General features: G+C 40.0%; 1 protein-coding gene across 3 annotated transcripts in view; it reads right to left on the reverse strand.

The window, feature by feature from the left end:
- Positions 1-14,015, reverse strand: part of KCND3 (potassium voltage-gated channel subfamily D member 3) — a 688,984-nt gene that overhangs the window by 167,660 nt on the left and 507,309 nt on the right. The gene's annotated exons all lie outside the window — the stretch shown is intronic.

Here is a 14,015-nt window from a genome sequence, read left to right on the forward strand (position 1 = left end):
CCGTATTGCCATGAATGCAGCCCCCCACATTGCCATGAATGCAGCCCCCACATTGCCATGAATGCAGCCCCCACATTGCCATGAATGCAGCCCCCACATTGCCATGAATGCAGCCCCCATATTGCCATGAATGTAGCCCCCATATTGCCATGAATGCAGCCCACACATTTCCATGAATGCAGCCCCCATATTGCCATGAATGCAGCCCCCACATTGCCATGAATGCAGCCCCCATATTGCCATGAATGTAGCCCCCATATTGCCATGAATGCAGCCCACACATTTCCATGAATGCAGACTCACCATTGCCATCAGTGCAGCCTGATTCATGTCCCTCTGCAGCGTTGGAGGAGACAGGGAGGGGGGCGGGACGAGCACCGACAGACATACAGGAGAAACTCCTGTTTCTATGACGGCCTCTTTAATTGAAAGTCCCGCCTCCTGTGATGGACAAAACGGTTGTCCAATGGCAGCACAGGACGGGACTTCCTTTTACACAGGACGCTGTCCTGTATCCACGGCACTCGTCCTGCCCCCTCCATGGCAGCCAGCATATCTATCTTTTGTGGCCCCCGGCGATCGGGGATTCGTTGGGGGCCACAAAAGATAGATATGTGAACATGACCAGACGGGCCGTCCGAAACCGGAACGCGGGCCGCGATTGGCCCGCGGGCCGGACTTTGGACATGCCTGCTTTACAGGGAATGAAGTTTTGTTTGATGTGTGTGAAAAAAGGCAACAGAATGAAGGAATTGGACAAGGTCTAAAACATTAGAGAGGAAAACAAGAACATGTATAGATGATTTGTTTGTCAAATAAAATATTCATTAGTAAGAAATGGGAAAACAGAAAATGTTCCAGAAAATAGAATAGCTTATTCAAAAAGAGAATCTATATATCAGTTCTAAAAGTTTGATATAGTGAAGGATTGGTTTCAACTTTGAATGGAGAGGTGTCAATTTAAAAATGTAATTTAATATACAGTAGATCTGGGATTTAGGGCTCACACAAGAATGAGGTGCAAGAAAGCAAGTTCCGTGTGCGCTTCCCGCACCATGCTCGAACACACTGCTCTTGCAATCTACTGCAGGTGCCAATGTAATGTTAATGACACCCCAAATGCAGATCCCAAATGCAGTGTGTTTGCGGGAACAAAATTGCATGGTATTGCAGTACCATATGATATGGTGCAGGGCATTTTTTAAAAACAGTTTTGTGGTGCAATTTGCAGCCCATTCAAATGATTGAATTGCAAAATTGCACTGCATGGAAATGCGTGGGAATCACACAGGAATGTGGCATGCCTTTCTGTGCTATTTTCAGTGAGAACCGGGCTAAATCAAGGAGGACTGACTTAATAAACAAATAATAAACAAAACATTGGAAGCTGCTCAAATGAATTTATAATGAGGGAACAAAGGAGTCTACAGTTGCCTTGAGTTAGTCTAGACTTCTGGAATGTTGGTGTGCTTTTTAAGGAGGATGTTATGTCTGTTCTCAATGTATTCATTGTTATACTGTATACCGTATATGCCTGAGTTTGGGTACAAATATAGCTTAAAGCAACTTTTTGCAGTGATGCCTTGGCACAGCGTTGAGGCTTAAAAATATATTTGCAAATGTACAGAGCAAAATTCTCTGTCTTTAACAATAAACTTTGAAAAAATTTTTTTGTGCTTGCTAGTTGTACTGGGAGCTGGTTTTTGTTTGTAATATCGACAAGAATTTTGGCAGCAAGATTGAAAGCTTAATATTGCAAGCAGGGAAGTATACAAAACATTATCAGATATTCCAAATCCCTACCATCCTTGTAAGAGTGGTGAAGATAACACTTGAAGATAGACATTGTAAACTTAAAGTGCCAGGACTAAAATTAGGTCAAATTATAGTGATAGGTTCACAGAGCAAGAGATATTCAGGGATCGCCTAAAAGTGGACAGAGTAGGATATAGATTGGGATAGTGAGTTCCAGAGGATGGGAGAGGCTCTGGAGAAGTACTGGAGATGAGCATGGGAGGAGGAGACAAGGGAGCTTAGAGAGCAGGAGGTCTTGGGAGGAGCAGAGGACAATTTGGGTAATATTTGGAGACAAGTTTGGTGATGTAGCTCAGGGCAGAGTTGTAAATGGCTTTGTATGTTATTGTTAGTGTTTTGAGTTTTATTTGTTGGACAATGGGAAGCCAGTGGAGGGACTGGCAGACCGGGGTGGTGGACACTGAATGGTTGGTAAGGTGAGTGAGTCTGGCAGCAGCATTCATGATAGACTGAAGAGGGGATAGTCTGCGGAGAGTTATGCCAATGAGGAGGGAGTTACTGTAGTCAAGGCGAGAGATAACAAGGAAGTGAATAAGTTGCTTATTGGTTTTCAATGATTAAAGAGTGGCATATTTTGGGATGTTACGGAGGTGAAGTCTACAAAATTTGGATTATTGGACAAATGTGACAAGAATTTGCCCATCCTTGATGAATTTTGTCAATATTGTATTTATTACAGTGCTTTTCTATGATTGTCATCTCCAGCTAGTGTCAATTATGCTGTATTAAGGTATTTTATAAATAGATCCCTTAGTAGAATACAGAGTTGCGAAAGTGAGGAAAGTGTTTATAACCAGTGAGGAGAAAGCTAAATATATGATTACAAAAGGTAGCTTGTAAGAACAAAGATAGCTTAGCTTGTGAGAATAATACAGTTTGATTGTCAGAAAATGAATACATTTAAAATGCAACTTGAAAATTAAAAACTTGCAAACAAGGAGTTTTTTTTTAATGCAGCAGAGACATACTAAGTTTCTTCTGCATTTAATGTTTCTTACCTGCCTGTGTGCACTGTACACTGCGCATTGTACAATTTTGACATCTGCCTATATCAGGGGTCTCCAAACCCCAGTTGTTTAGGAACTACAATTACCATTATGCCTAGTCATGTCTGTGAATGTTTTGCAATGCCTCATAGGACGTATAGTTCCGCAACTGCTGGAGGGCCGTAGCTTGGAGATCTCTGGCCTAGATGAAAGAACTCAGGCACATGCATGGATGTGGCATCATCTGGCCTGGGCAATAAAAATGAGTGAAGATCCAAACTTAGAAGAAGGCCGTCTGAAGATGTCAGTGGCTGGTGAGAAAGTTCCAGGACACAGTAGTGCTGGAGTGAAAGTGAATATAGTTCTGTTTCAAATATTTATATTCAGTATTTACATACAGGAGAAAAAAAAATTGTGAAATTAAAAGGAAAAAAAGCAGGCAAAATAATACTTTGCAATAGACTAGATATTAAAATCAAATATTAATATTAATTTCACAGTGTTGAAAATTTGGTATTTAACAAAAATTACTGTAAAAATGTTTCACACGTGGAAATTAAGAAAAATTATATAATGCATGAAAAGAGTCTGTGGGGGATAAGAATGGATGAACGAATAGCAAGCAAACCTATATGCTAAGGAACACATTGTAGCATAAATATTAACATAAAAAGGTAGATAGGGCATGTAGAGACCATGCAAAAAAAAATGTTAATAACATTTGTAAGGTAAAGAAAAAGGGAAACTAACCTATAAACCATGGAAAAGTTATATAGATGACATTTATGAAAATGTAAAATCTGAGGCTGGAGAAAGAATGCAATGTAGTAAATTAATAGGATGTAAAATTAGAGTAATTAAATAAGCATGTAAAAAAATGTAATGTTAGTAAAAAAAAAAAAACACCAACAAAATCTTTTTTTTGGTTTTGGACAGAGTGAGAAAGGCATAAACCCGTCATATTTTTATTGAATCCAACTACAAGAAAACCTTTTCTCGGTTTTGGACAGAGTGGGAAAGGCATATTTTTATTGCATTCTGTGTCCTCATGAGGTAGATTTTCCTACACTTATTATCCTAAATATCGCTAGAGTGGGAACAGACTGAAATAAAACACAAATGTTCATTAAAACATTGATGGCTCAGATAATATCTGCCTGTGGCTTCCTGTCCAATGATAACTGCTCAGAGTATTTCTTGTCCTGCTCTCACAGGCTGCTACAGTGTCAGGAAGTGAGGTATAACCTCCCCATCAGTGTTACAGGCAGCAATGAACATTTGAGATCTATCCAAAACTTATAATTTTCTGTTAAACAAAAAGCAAAACTTTAAGACAATGATGGGTGATATTTGTAGTATGCAAAAAATATAAGCAAATCATAGAGTATAAAATAATTTGTACTTCTCATTAAAAAAAAATAGAAATATAAATTGATTAGTGATTTAAACAAAAATGTCCATGCCTCCCCCCACCACGCCACTGTAATATTTTGGTGCGGCTGGGGTTAATACAACTAAAGACTGTCCCAGGCTGTCATCAAGCGAGTCCAACTTTGACCACTCTTTCTGCCCAGCTCTGTCATTCTTAGCCCTTGTACACACGGTCGGAGAATCTGTCGGATTGTGTCCTATCGGACCGTGTTGTCGGATAATCCGACTGTGTGTGGTATGCATCGGACTGATTCCGTCTGAATATCCGTCGGACCCAATTTTCCAACATGTTGGAAATATTTTCCGACCAACTGGTTCGATCGGACATACTCCGATCATGTGTAGAGAATTTTGATTGGACCAAGTGCCACGCATGCTCAGATCAAATTCCTACATCAAAGCTATTGGCTGCTAGTCCCATCGTAACGAAATTACGCCATCACGTTCTGAATGATCGGATTTTTCGACAACTTAGTCCGACCGTGTGTATGCAACAGTTTCGGACAAGATCTAACAGGCAAAATCCGACGGATTTGGTTGCCAAAATCTCTGACCGTGTGTACGTGGGCTTAGATGTTGTTCTACAGAATGTAATAGCTGTGCTATATTTTCTATTAGTGATCTATGAATGGAGGGGGCAGAGCTATGAATCATCTTTACGTCCTCTATTCATAGAACCTGTTTCATTCATAGCTGCTGTAGTATGGCTTTTATTAATGGCACTAATACCATTAATGGCAATATAGAAAGGACAGGCATATTGGGGCTCTCTTGATAAAGAGTGTGGTCAAGGGTGGGGGCTGTGTTGGAAGCCAGCTTTATTGAAGTAGGGTTATGTTGTGACTTCTACAGAGTGTGGCAACACTTTCTGCTACTAAGGAAAACCCAATTTCAAACAGAAAGCAGTGAAATGTTGCCCTAAATTTCTGTCAGGGCTCCTATTTTTGACTGCTAATGGTCTCATTCCAGCATCCTGGTTTTGGATATGATACATCCCGATTGTCTGCTCTGCTCTGCTAGATTGGATTCCCTTGTTGACAACCTGGGATTGGATCTTGACTATTCTCTAAACTCTGCCTTCCTTGTACTTGGACAGTCATTGAACCACTATGTCTGTATGCCAACTGCAAGTACCTGTTTGCTTTGCCCATGCAGTATTTACATGCCCTGGCATGGTAGCCAGACACTTTAGCAGTGTGTATACTTCTTGGGGGAAACCGTGTACTGGTAGGCCTACTTGCCTTATGAGAAGGAGGGCTACTATAGGTGAAGAACACAGAAGCTAGCTAGAGTGTCTGACCACCTGTGTTATGGGTAAGCGTGACAATTAGATTGATCACCAACATACAGATATTAGGCATTAGTATTTTCAAAAAATAATCTAGTTAAAGGACAGCATCTTAAAGACTATCCTAAATTACCTTTAGAAGAGCAACATCTTATAAAGCTTCCTTTGAGGGACTATTTATTAGAAGGGCCCATTTATTTATTTTATTATTTATTAGAAGGGCCCATTCACACTAGGAACTGCATGTTAATCACACAGGAATGCACCTGCAGTTCTGTGCAGTGTGATTTCTGCCTTATTCATAGTGAATGGACTGAAATTCGTACCGTACAGTACCACACCAAACGTAATGCATGCACTACTTTTGGAAGTGCACTGCAACTGGCTCACATGGTATTTTTGCAACCTACGTTTGGAGTGTTGTTAACTTTACACTGACACTCACTGCAGAGGCAGTACAATTGGAATATGGTGTGGTAAACTGTTGCAGAACAGCCTTAAGACTGCTAGTTAATCAATCTCATGACTGCTAATTAGTCAGCCCTCAGTTTCCTGGCAGTGAAAAACAGTGGCTGTCAGTCGCTGCTCTCTGCTCCTCCAGTTCTCATTGGAGCGCTAGGCTGGAATATAGGTGAGCGCGGTTGGCTAAGATACTTAGCCATACCTAGAAAAGTGAAGCCAGCTGTCAATCAGGTAACTAGGTGGATCCCAACAATTTTGCTGAGACCATCTCAAACAAGGCACAGCTTTGTTCTGTCAGCCGATATTGGGCAGTACCCTGCTATCAGCTTACTCTAAATCAGAGGGAAACATTGGCAAAATTGCATGTGACCCAAAAGAGAAATGCAGGCAAAAAAAGGTTTGGCCATACTTCTCTTTTAAATGTGGAAATGCAATGAATGTAGTTTATTTTTTGTTTTAGATTAGATTATCTAATGGGGAATTATTCCCTCAAAAAACATTTTGTTAATTTTTCCATGGTTGATGTCATAGGTTTGATATTACATCAATGTAATATTTTCTACATGGGAATGCCGAAAAATAATTTTTAGCCACATGACATTAAGGACACAGACTTACACTTTCCAGTAGCACACAATTTTGCAGTGAATCATGAATTATGATCCTTTCAAGGCCAAATTTATAGCCCTGAATCATACATCAATGCCAAAAAGAGTTGAAGGTCTTGAAAATCTTTTATTCAAATCTGAATGTAAATAGGCAACAACACTTCCTGACTTGAAGAAAAAAAAAAAAAAAAAAAAATTTTTTTCTATTTTTGTGTTGTCTTTATTTTTTATATATTTTTTGTTTTTGTGATTTATTATTGTTTGTATTAAAAATCCTGTAATGAATATATTGGTTATTCAGATGTTCTATGTTTTTTTTAGATATATTTTGATTTTGTCTCTAGAGATGTGATGCCACTTTTGGTAATGCTCTGCGGTAAGGAACACGTGACAGGAATGTTTTGTTACTCTGTACTGCATAGGTACAGTATATGGATATTATAACATTTGCCCTTTGTTGTAAATAGTTTTACAAGTTTAAAACAACCTGCTGCACTGGACCATACTATCTATACTGTGTTTTAGCCAAATACAAGTATGCTTTGGGTTCAACATACATGGTATATACATTTAAATACCTTTTGGTTCCCTTTATGCAACAGACTCATGCTTTCCCCCTGTGGTCCCCACCAAACATGGAGACAAGGGGGCTCCCTGTTCGGCGGCATCCATTGTAGACTGAACCATAATATACAATATTTTATCTTGTTCTTCCTAATAAAGCTTATTGCAACATGCTTTAACAACTCCCACCCTGTGATATATATTATGTTTGTTATAATTAACTTATTAACTTAAAACATATTAACCTTTTGGGTTCTGTAATGATGTACATATAGAAGGAAGGAGCAAAATGTAGGGGTGTTGTATTGAGGCTCTATGTAAAACTGCAATATTGGATGCCTCTGCAATTAATGTATTGTATGTGTAAAATTATATACCATTTTTAACATACCAACAATAATAATTAATATGATTTTAATTGATTGTTTTGCATTGATATCTTAAAAGTCCCATATGTCCATTAGCTTTAACACCCCTTTCACACCAGGGCGTTTTGCAGGCGCTATAGCGTTAGAAATAGCGCCTGCAAAACGCCCTAAAGAAGCTGCACCATTGTGTGTAGTGTGAAAGCCCTGAGGGCTTTCACACTACAGCGGTGCGCTGGCAGGACGTCAGAAAAAAGTCCTGCCAGCAGCTTCTTTGGAGCGGTGAAGGAGCGGTGTGTTTACCGCTCCTCCACCGCTGCTGCCCATTGAAATCAATGGGGCAGCGCTGTAATGCCGCCGGCAAAACGCCGCTATTGCGGCGTATTGCTGGCGGTTTTAACCCTTTCGCGGCCGCTAGCAGGGGGTAAAAGCGCCCCGCTAGCGGCCGAAATGCGCCGCAAATCCGGCTGCCGCTATCAGCGGTGTGGTGTGAAAGGGGTCTAAATGAAACAGGGACATGGGGCCTTTTCATCACCCATCAACCCATCAGGTAATTTGTGATTGAAAGAGGTTGAAATAGCTGTATATATATGTATGTACAAACCAGTGTTGATAACTCTATGAGGACACCCCAATACTACCCTGTTACTAAACTGATCCCCATTGTATGGCACTAAGCAGGATCTAGGGGGCTTTGCTTATCACTGCTGTGTTTGCAGACACTTCAACAGTGTATTGCTTCATGTAGGGGGAATTGAAGACTCTCTAAAATAGTAATGTTAAAAAACATGCATTTCTAAAAAAAATTGCTATAGCCACTGTAAAAACACATTGCAATGTTAATTTAATGTCTATAATATAGTATAATGTCACAAGTACTGAAAAACCATAAGCATTCTGTTTGTTCACCATTAGGAGGAGACCTTGTATTTTTTTTCTCAGCATTTCCAAGCGTCTGCTATCGGAAGCTGGTTATGTGTTTTCAAAAGCATTTATTTAAACAATGCATCACTAACAACATTTGACATCCTTTGAAATGGCTCATCCTAACAATAATGAGGTTTCTTGTAATATACTTGACCTGTGCCCCATTGAAGAGACACAAATAACTTGTGGACATAACCTTTGATTTATATAACACTATTAATAAGCAAAACAATGTTTTGTGGTGCTTCAAAAGCAAGGACAACAGTAAAGTATAGAAATAAATCCCTATCAATTATAAAGTAGCACAATGTGTTAATAATGGTAAAGGCTCATTAAAATGAGTTTAGGATAAGTTTTATTGACTTGGAAGAGGTAATTCAATGATATGGCCATGCAGATTTAAGACATTATGAAGATGAGTACAACTACTACCTCTTTATCTTTATATGAATCTTCACTTTTCTTTTATTTAAGGTGTATCTTATGCCAAAGTGTTTTTTTTTTTTTTATTTCGATAGAGTGGGGAAGTGTTAGCACCCCTGCCAACTTTGATTGCTCTTTTTTTTATCCAAGTAAAATTTTAGATTTTTATGGGATTTAAAGTGTTCTTTCCAAGTGTTCCTGCAGGTTTGACACTTTCAAAGTGCTCTCATGGTAGAGTTGCAAGGATTGTGCAGATTACCTATACTACTATTTTGACTTGCCTTTTGTCCATGCCTCATCCCATTCAGGACTAGTGACTGTTATGTGTAATTTTTACTGCATCTGTGTGTCAATTGGAGCCTTAAATTTTGTGTGTTGGCACACACCCTGTGTGTGTTTCAGCTTCTAAATGGTCAGTGCTGGGACAAGGTCATCTAGGGCCCGGGGCGAACATGGAAAATTGTGCCCCCTCAAGATGTATGAGCATTATGTATCAGTGAAAATCCCCCTCCAAAGAAAATCGAGCACTAATCTGTAAGTTTACCCTTAAGCACCCTGCTCAAATCCTCTCTCTCTCTCTCTCTCTCCATATGCCCCCAGCACAACCATCTCCCCCCTCCTAGCAGAAATCCTCTACCCCTCCACTCCAAACCCCCTGACACAAATCCAACCCACAAATTTCCCCTCCTAGCACAAATACCTCCCAATCATCTCTACTAGCACAAATCCCCCCCCCCCCGCCAAAAAAAAAACAAATATTCCCCCTCTACCATTTTAATTTTATAGCATAAATCCCCCAAATCCTCCTCCTAGTGGAAATCCTCTCCCCCCATCCCCCTTCCCAACACAAACCCCCCAAATCACCACCCCAAGCACATGCCCCCACTCTCCTTGTGGTGCTCCCACCTCACATGATGCCACAGTTGCCCCTCCTGCCCACCTCTTGTCCGGGCCCCGGTCAGAGCAGCTGTCAATTAACCAGCAGGTGGGCATCGAATGCAACAGACTGGATGAAAGCTTGGGGAGATTCCCAACTTGCAGAAGTGAAACCTGGCGGTCACCCTATTTAAAAAGGCCCCAAAGAAAGAATAGAAACTGGCAGGACCAACAGATATTTTTGAAACATTATCTTGCACTAATACATCCACAAACAAAAAGTTTGGAGCTATAAAGGAGCTATTTACACAAATGTAGTACTTGGTTTTCACACACTTTAAATCTTTCTTTGAAGGCTGTCTGTGTATCTGTTTTCATTGTGAATAGCTTGGTGCAAGAAAATGTTTCTATAGCTATGATACAAGATTATTTACTCTACGCTCTACAAGACATTTACTATATACATATATATATATATATATATATATATATATATATATATATATATATATATATATATATATATATATATATATACATACATACATATATATACATATATATACATACATACATATAATATACATTTATAGTTGTTAAACATTTACCCACATCCCCTAGATTTGTTTTAATGTTCAAACTCTGCTTTAAAGAGTGGCATCAACAGTGGCGTCCACTATAGAAAAACTAAGGTAATATACTAATTATGTTAACCAACAATTCACAGGCTAACTCTGGGAAACTTAAAATTAGTAGGTCTGAGCCTGCACTGCAGGGGTTAAATTCTTGTTTAGGCTTAGGGGACATAGAAAACATGAACTACTTACCCAATCCTCCCCTTCTCTATGCTGTTAGACTGACACCCACAGTGGCATTCTCCGGTGATCTAAAGTCTGGACATCTTTGAGATGAAGGGTATGTAGCCCTGCATTGAATATGATGATGCCAAGGGACAAAACGTGGGGGAACACCATCTGCTGGGGGGAGCGGAGGATCAGGTAAGTTAAAGTCCTTCTCCTCTCTTCTAGCATCTCCCAGAGTTGGGCTTAAAGTAGAAATCCAGTCAAATACTATCTAAACTTAAACCTGTTCCCACCCGTGTTTTAAGCCCTATACTAACCACCCTGTAGAGGAAAGAGGTCTATACTTACCTATTCACAGGGTGTTCTGGTCCAGTCTCATGATTGACTCCCAGCGCTGGCTTCAGGGTAGAGGAGGGATAGCCGACAATAGGTGCCCATAGTAAGTTATTGAGGGATGTCACCACACAGGCACTGTAGCCCTTGTTGGTGTTCTCTCCTCTTCACTAAAGCTGGCTATTGGGGAGTTCATATGAATGGGCAGAAGCGCCAAGGGAATAGGTAGGTATGGACATCTTTCCACTACAGGATAGTTAGTATAGGGCTTAGGCTAGGGGTAAGAATGTTTAAGTTTAGTTAGGATTTGACTGGACTTCTACTTTAAATGTAATAGGATGATAAGGATAACATGTATATATGTTATTGCATGATATTAGTAAAGAGTTCATTATATTCACTTATACACTTATAGTACATATTTAGAGAAAAATATTCCTGTTTTAAACAGCTTTGCCTTCTGTAAAATGAGATCCATAAACAACAAACATTGTAATGAGCTGCCCATCAGGATCTGCAGCCAGTAAAGCTGTGTTGAATGCATTATTTATTTCTATCCTAGACAATATCCCCAGGGCTATAACAGACAATCCTACACAATATCCAAAGGCCTGTGATACAGTAAGGAGCTTCTATGCTGATTTTTGTTGCAAATTTCTTACAGAGGGTACAGTACATCTAGTGCTCAGAGAAGGTTTGATGTTTCAAAGTAGAACTTCTTATATATTCCCTTAGTTAAAGTGGAACAGAATTAAAAAAATTAAGATTTGCTATGTTGTAGGACCATTTTTGAAATGTTAATTATGCCCAGCCAGCATTGTGGAAAATGTATCGTTTTGTTTGGCGGTGCACTGAAGGTGACTCTGGTGTGACGTTAAATAAAAGTTCACTCTAAAGTTATCTTATGAAAGTTAAGTAGCTCTACAACACATGAGCCTTGATAAATGCATAGCACCATGTTCAACTCCTGACTGCGCTTCAGTTGTCCATCAATCACTATTGGAATATTCCCGCCATTTACCAGTGACATCATACAGCTCATGGTGCTACTCCAACCCTCAACCCCATGCTTTCTTTGTCTTGTGATTGCAAAGCCTGACTGAAAAACCCTGCTTCTCTGTTAGAATCCTGTTAAATACATAAATAGGGTTGAGCAGCATGATGAGTTGCATGGTAATGCTAGTAAATCGCGGCACATTTCAGCTACCTGCTGAACAACCAGAGTGCAGGCAAGTGAAACATGGTGCTATTCATTTATCAAAGTACATATGTTATATCTCTGCTTAACATTATTAGTGTAATTCTAAAGTGCACGTCACTATGATGCATGATATTCACAGTTTTTTTGCTGAAGGTTCTGACATGGGAAAGCAAAACCCTGTGCCTCTACCAAGATGGCTACATCCACAGAGAAAGCTAGTGCAGAACAAGGCATGGCAAATCAGTAATAGAGGAAAGATAAGCTGCAGGGACTCCACACACCATACTGATGACTAGTCCTTTGCCTGCCCCCCTTTTTTTTGGGGGGGGGGGGCACAGATCATTTCCTTGTCAATGAATAACATGAACATGTGTTCATCCTAAATACCCACCCATGTGTGAGGAAAATAAATAATAAAAAACAGGTCTTTTACTAGAACATTATTGGTATATTGGAGTAAACAGATCCACACTATACACTAAGCTCCGTAAATATTCACATTGCAAAGTGAACATTCAGTTTGGTTGGCAAACAGCATATGGTGAGCTCAGCAGTGACAACAGGATAGAGTAGACACTGCACATGTGCTGCCCAATAGAGCAGGATGACTCTCCTCTCATGGCACTAGGGAGCATGGGTCCCAAAAGCTGCGCCATCCTAAAAAAATAAGTACAAAGCCATTGCTGGCTGCAAAGGATTTTAAGGAGATTTTTTTAAATGTGGTTGTGGACTTCATTGTTTAAACAGAAAGGGAGCCCTGGCTGGAGGGTAGGTTTAGCACACCATGCAGCTATACTGATATGGGTCAGCATAGTGTGCTTTTTTGTAAATGTTAGATCTGCAAGCTGGCTGTGTTCCTCTGTGGGGCTGTGTAAAGCCCCATACACACTATCAGTTTTTCTGCTGATTTTTGTCTTCAGATTTACCAAAACCATGTAGTGCAAGGGCCTGCCTGGTTGTATACAAATTTCAACTCCTAAGGTTTGACCTCAAGCCCCATACACACTATCAGATTTTCTGCTGATTTTTTTCCTTGAGCCTAAGTCTCAAAACTGGATGGACACAAATACAAATTCTTTGGCAGGTGAAACAACCTCCATGTATGTAAATGTAGCTGTTAAAGAGAAACTTCATTCCCCTTACTGCTGACCTCCCCCCCATCCTTACTAGTGCTGGCATCTTTGATGGTCTGGTGCATGCTAACATGTACCGAAGAGTTCTGCCTGGCCTTCGGGACTCAGTGAAGCCCTGAAGCAGATCTGCACATGTGCAGGTGTGCCTACACATGTGCGTGAATGCAGAACAAGTAGGAAGGTATAGGACTTTCTTTGGTCTGACCAAACAGAACATCCAGTGCACAGATCTTCTGAAGGTCCCTGCTGGGCACTAAAGGCCATCAGAGACCTTCAGAACATCTGCATAAGTATGGATCAGGTGCAGTGCCCATCTTGCCTAGGCAAGAAGGGATGAGGTGCTGCCCTGCAAAAAGTAAAAAGAAATACTAATAAAAAAAATGAAATATCCAATTGTGAGAGAAGAAAGAGGGTTGGAGCCAGATACAATGAGTTCTTTGGGCTGAAGGTCCACTTTAAGGATAAATCCCATAGACATTGAATGTATTGAATGTAATATAGGTTTATTCTCATGAATAAGATGGGGAATGGTGGGAGATCCCCATGCTGTCATTCACAAATTACTTCTGTCATTCAAAAGGAACAGTAATTACCACTCAGCATCACATTTTTTTCCAATACTGATTTTTAATAAATCAATTGCTAACAGGGACGGGATGTTGAGTAATAATTACAAATGGGAGCTGTGCTAATTATATCAGTCTTTCCTTCATCAAGCCCTCTGTGTCTATAGCATGTGTGAGGCATGTGTCATAATTTGGCACGGACTGCCTGCCCTCTGCCACATGCATTATACCATA

The sequence above is a fragment of the Lithobates pipiens genome, unplaced genomic scaffold, assembly GCF_037356315.1.
Source record: "Lithobates pipiens isolate NorthernLeopardFrog02 unplaced genomic scaffold, aLitPip1_a1.2 Scaffold_16, whole genome shotgun sequence".
In the NCBI taxonomy this organism is placed as follows: Eukaryota; Metazoa; Chordata; class Amphibia; order Anura; family Ranidae; genus Lithobates; species Lithobates pipiens.